Raw genomic sequence first — 6,177 nt, forward strand, 5'->3', positions numbered from 1 at the left:
ATGCACCCCAATGTTTATAGCAGCAATGTCCACAATAGCCAAACTATGGAAAGAGCCAAGATGTCCATCAACAGATGAATGGATAAAGAAGAGGTGGTATATATATATATATATATATATATATATATATATATATATATATATATACACAATGGAATATTATGCAGCCATCAAAAGGAATGAAATCTTGCCATTTGCAATGACGTGGATAGAACTAGAGGGTATTAGGCTAAGTGAAATAAGTCAATCAGAGAAAGACATGTATCATATGACCTCACTGATGTGAGGAATTCTTAATCTCAGGAAACAAACTGAGGGTTGCTGGAGTGGTGGGGGGTGGGAGGGATGGGGTGCCTGGGTGATAGGCATTGGGGGGGTATGTGCTATGGTGAGCGCTGTGAATTGTGTAAGACTGATGAATCATAGATCTGTAACTCTGAAACAGATAATACATTATATGTTTAAAAAAAAAAAGAAGATAGTAAGAAGGGAAAAATGAAGGGAGGAAATTGGAGGGGGAGACAAACCGTGAGAGACTATGGACTCTGAAAAACAAACTGAAGGTTCTAGAGGGGAGGGGGATGGGAGGATTGGTTAGCCTGGTGATGGGTATTAAAGAGAGCACATATTGAAAAAATAAAATAAATAAAATCAGGAGCTTCCCCCCCCACAAAAAAAAAAAGGTAAATAAAGATAGTTTTTACTGGTAAAAAAAATAAAATACAATAAAATACTTGTATAAAAGGGAATCTAAACTTTAATGAGGGGGTAATTAGAAATGAATAAGACCATGACAATACATACAAACACTAGTGAAATTGTTTCAAAGTAGTACTCAAAAAACGATTTTTAGCCTTAAGGTTATTTAAAAGAGAAAAGAAGGAAGGAAGGAGGGGAAGAAGGGAGGGAGCGAGGGAGGGAAGGAGGGAGGAAGGCTGGTTAAAATTCAACTTAAGGAATTAGAAAAAGAACAATAAGATAAACCAAAATAAAGGAGAAGGAAGCATAAAGCTAAAAAAGGAACGTAATGTAATATGGAAGAGAAAGTGATTCTTAGAAAGTAGATCCAAGAACTAGTTCTTTGGAAAAGACCAGTGAAATACACAGACCTCAAGCAAGTCTAATGAAACAAAACCACAAGAATTTAAATTTCATGTGAGCTTTGTTGGCCACTGCATTCTCAGCACCAGAAGATTTCCTAGTACATATGGGTACTCTGTAGGTATTTATTAAATAAAAAACATTAAAAATTTTTAAAGGCTACAGAAATAAATACAGAAGAATATTTTTTAAATATTATATGACAATACTACAAATCTTATAAAGCATTACACTCCTCAAAGACACAAAAGCAGACTTAAACTGATGGAAATATGCTATATGCTATATTAGTCCGTCATGATGACCATACTGCTGTATAACAAATAAACTTGGTGCCTTAAAAATAGTAACCACATGTTTCTCACTATAGCAAATATGCTGGACTATCTTGGGCTCCAGACTCTGGGATTCAGGTTCTAAGTTCCAGGCTGCAGGATAAATACTAGGTTCAGTTCTATTCAGTGTGTCTTCTGTCTTCATCTTGAACCAGAGATTATTCACTGCATGCTCTTCTCATGACAGATCACAGACACACAAGAAGCCAATCCATTTAAGGCACATTTAAAGCTTTTATATGCATCCATCCGCTAACGTTCCATTGTCTACGGGAAAACACTGGAGCGGTATCTTAGTTCAGTTCCAGGTGCTATAACAGAATATCAAACGGGGTGGCCTACCACAACAAACATTTATTTCTCATAGTTCTAGAGGCTAGAAGTCCAAAATCAGGGTGCCAGCATGGCCTGGTGAGTGTCCTCTTTCTAGCTTATATATGGCTGCCTTCTTGCTGTAGCCTCACATGGTGGGGAGAGAGATTATCTCTTGTGTGCTTCTTCTTATAAAAGCACTAATCTCACTCATAAAGGCTCAAGCTTCCTGACCTAATCACCTTCCATAGGCCTCATCTCCAAATATCATCACGTTGGAGATCACAGCTTCAACATACACATTTGAGGGGGGATATAAATATTCAGCCCATAGCAGGCAGGAAAATAGACCACGTCTACTCTAGTGTACTACATGGTTATATGCCAGAAGCAAGTGGTGATGGATTAAGAATAGCAATCCAACCTACCACAAAGCCCAACTTTATACATAATAAAAGATACACAAAACAAGACTACAGTCAGGTAACAAGTTTTAGCTATCCAATTGAGAAAAACCCTAAATATATTTTCTTGGTGAAGCTGTAGGGAAATAGGCATTCTCATACATCGGTAGCTAGAATGTAAAATGGTACAATCCTTCTGGAAAGGAATTTGACAATTTCTAGAAAAATTGTATATGCATATATCCTTTGACCCAGCAATTCCACATTTAGAAATCTATCCAAAAGACACACTGGCATGATTGTCAGTTTTATGTGTCAACTTGGCTAGACAATAGTCCCCAGTTATTCACTCAAACACTAATCTAGGTGTTACAGTGAAAGTATTTTGTAGATGTGATTAAAGTCCATAATCCACTTACTTTTTTTTAAAGGAGAGAATTAATATTTTATTGTCACTTATAATCAGATGGCAGGTGGGTATACAGTCTTCATACTTGATCTTTCCTTTTGTAAATGAAAAAAAATCACAAGTTTTAAACAGCCAATGGCTGGTTATGTTATCAGAAAACATAATCAGGTTAACTCATTCATGGTGGCTTCAAGTTTTCCCTTATTAGCTCCAGAAAACTCACCCACCTTTTGTCCCTTTTTTAAAAACTGGAAGTTTGGCATGAATTGATTTCACATTCTGTAGCAACACCCTGACCGTCATCCATGTGGACTTCAAGGAACACTATGTTGGAATACTTCTCAGAGAGGCAATGAGAGAAAGGCTTGATCATTTTGCAAGGCCCACACCACATGGCTGAGAAGTTAACTACTGTAAGTTTATCTTCTGTACTGTTCAACTGTTCAACTTCCCGAAAAGCACACTTGTTCTCCATCTGCTCCACCATTCTGGCGGCTGGGTTCTGACAAGCGACCATGAATGTGGCTTCAAAAGGCAGGATGGAGATGGAAGAGCTCACAGCCAACTTCCTTTTATAGCAACTGGAAGGGTGGGGCATGCATGTTGGGGCGCCCCAAACAGGCCCCGCCTCCTGAACCATAATCAGTTTAAGTTAAGTAAGGAAGTTTATCCTAGATAATTTGAGTGGACCCAATTCTTCCCGTTGGAAGTCCTTGGGAGCAGAGGCTTCCTTGAAGGATAAGAAATTCGACTTGTGGAATTGCTTGTGCCTAATATTTCTAGTCTGTCCTTCCTGCCAGCCTGCCCTGCAGATTCAGACTTACCTAGCAAACTTCAATCTCTCAAGCCAATTCCTTGCAATAAATATCTTACTGATTCTGTTTCTCTGGTGGAATTCTGACTAGTAAAATTGGTAAAAATACCAAATGACATAACACAAGGGTATTCATTATACCACTATGTATAATCGTAAAATATTGAAAACCACTCAAATGTCCATCTATATGGGGACTGCAATGGAAGACTACTGCTATGGACTGAAAGCTTGTGTCCCTCCAAATTTCATGTTGAAACCCTAATCTCCAATGTGATTGTATTTGGAGATGGGGCTTTTGGGAGTTAAGTAGGTCATGAGGGTAGAAACCTTATGATACAATTAGAGCCCTTATAGGAAGAGACAGGAAAGAGCTTGCTTCCTCTATCTGCCATGTGAGGACACAAGGAGAACATGGCCATCAGATACTGGATCTGCCGACAACCTTGATCTTGAACTTCCAGCCTCCAGAACTCTGGAGAAATTAATTTCTGTTATTTACTCACCCAGTCTATGGTATTTTGTTATAGAAACTTGAACTAAGACAACCATGCATCTGTAATAAGGACTATCTCTATCTTCTGTTACGGTGTGATACCCAAGATATATTGTAAATTAAGAAAAACAAGATGAAGAAAAGTGTAGACAGCACACTGACATTTGTCTAAGAAAAGGAAGATGAGATACATAGTCATATAGATTCAAAACTGAAGGATAAATTATAAAAATATTTTTTAAGGAAAAGAAAGAAGGTAGTCTTTTTAAAATATACCTTGTTTTAGAAATTTGAGTTTGAAACCATGCAAATGAGTTATGAAAATAGATAAAATGAAAACAACTCAAACTAAAAAAGCAATACCTAAAAATTGAAAGTAAATTAAACAAATTAACTTAATTGTGTATTAAGTTAGTGGCAAACAGAGAGAAATTATTTCAAGTGACTTTAAGACAAGAGAGTTCGATTACACATCTCATGTGGGCTATATTCTTTGTGGTACAAAGAGAACTGAAAAAAAATTATAAAGTATGAAGCTGTTTTCAGTAGTAATAGTACCATCAGTAATATGGTTTTATACATTCTAGGGTGTGTGTGTGAGTGTGTTGGGATAAAGCAAATGTAGCAATGTTGTTGGGAGCCACGATATCTCACATGAGAAAGAAGAGATGCAGGTGTAACATCAAAATTAAGTAACACTGCGTGTGTACTTCTACATTTGAATTAGAAATATTAGTGAGATGTAAGAGTTCATGATAAGTCTTGCTTTGTCCAAGAATGGTCACCAGCAGGGGGAGGGAGTCAACCTCTGCAAAGTTCTGTGAGAACTGGCTCCACCCAGCTTCTTAAGGTGATCAATACTGGTCAAGCATGAAGTTTAAAACTCAGTAACTCCACCTGTATTAGCTTCCCTTGCTGCTATAAGAAATTCCCACAAACTTAATGGCTTAAAACAGCACAGATTTATTATTTTACAGTTTTGGAAGTTGGAATTCTAAAATGGGTCAGCAGAGCTGTGTTCCTTTTGGAGGCTCTAGTGGAAAATTTGTTTTCTTGCCTTTTCTAGCTTCTAGAAGCTGCCCATATTCCTTGGCTCATAAGGAGCCAACAGTGGCCAGTTGTGTCTTTCTCATACTGCATTACTCTGATATTAACTTTTTTGCTTTTCTCTTCCACATGTATATGACCCTTATGATCACATTGGGCCCATCTGAAGAACCCAGTATAATCTCTCTATTTTAAGATCAACTGATTAGCAAACTTAATTCCATCAACAACTTAAATTCTCACTTGCCATGTAACATAACATATTCATGGGTCCCAGGGATTGGAACAAGAACGTTTTTGAAAGAGTCATTATTGTGCCTACCAAACCACTCAGAACATTCCAGGAAAGAGGTTTATGCTTCCCCAACCATGAAGGGAAAAGTGGTGAATTTTGTCACTAGTTTATTACGGCTTCATAAGGTTGGGACCCCGGTCCCGACCACAGCAGAATGGCAAGTGCTTCCTTAATCATCATGCTTAAAGCCTTCCAGCCCAAGGATCAAGGTCACTCTCCCAGAAGCTAGCATCTTGCCCCATCAGGTTGCTGCGTACTGCCTCAGAGTGGGAATGGCAACGAGGAATTTTCACATCAGCACCTGCCTTTGTCCCCATGAATTTTCCCCAGTGAACACTAATCCAGCAGGTTTAGGGCTAGTAAGCTCTTTGATCCATGGAAACCAACTGCATCCTACTGTTTAAAGGGATCAATCATGGTCAACCACAATGTTGGACTCTGTCCTGTTAGATAATTTTCATGAGAGCAAATAAAAGCACTTAACACTCAGAAAATTCAAGCAAAATTTTATTATAGAAGATAGTAATGCTGCAATGAAGAAGAGAAGAAGGGCAGAAAAACCCGCAATGCAGCCAGAACTCATATTCACCCAACCCAGGGAGACAGGACTCCGGAGCAGTGAAACCCAATGGGCAACCAGCTGCAGCAAGAAGGGACACTTGCAGCTTCTCTCACTGGGATGAGACAAAAATGATCTTACTCTTATAGTACTGGGCTTCCTGTGCCTCCAAAAGCCTCCTAATTAGTTACACAGGTAGCTATTTCTAAAGCTAAATCTGCCTGTTGCATAACAGATTTTTAAATTTTAGAATATGCAATATGCACAAAAATTAACTCAAAATGGATCATAGACCTAAATGTAAAATGCAAACCTATAAAACTCCTAGAAGATAACATAGGAAAAAACCTGGACAATCTTGAGTATGGCAAATGACTTTTTAGATATGACACCAAAGGCATAATC

At 38.1% G+C, this 6,177-nt stretch overlaps 1 pseudogene; it reads right to left on the bottom strand.

Moving 5' to 3' along the window:
* Positions 1–2,725: 2,725 nt before the first annotated feature.
* On the bottom strand, positions 2,726–3,048 carry LOC113915847 (annotated as a pseudogene).
* Between the last annotated feature and the right edge of the window lie 3,129 nt (positions 3,049–6,177).

The sequence above is a fragment of the Zalophus californianus genome, chromosome 1 (assembly GCF_009762305.2).
Source record: "Zalophus californianus isolate mZalCal1 chromosome 1, mZalCal1.pri.v2, whole genome shotgun sequence".
Lineage (NCBI taxonomy): Eukaryota > Metazoa > Chordata > Mammalia > Carnivora > Otariidae > Zalophus > Zalophus californianus.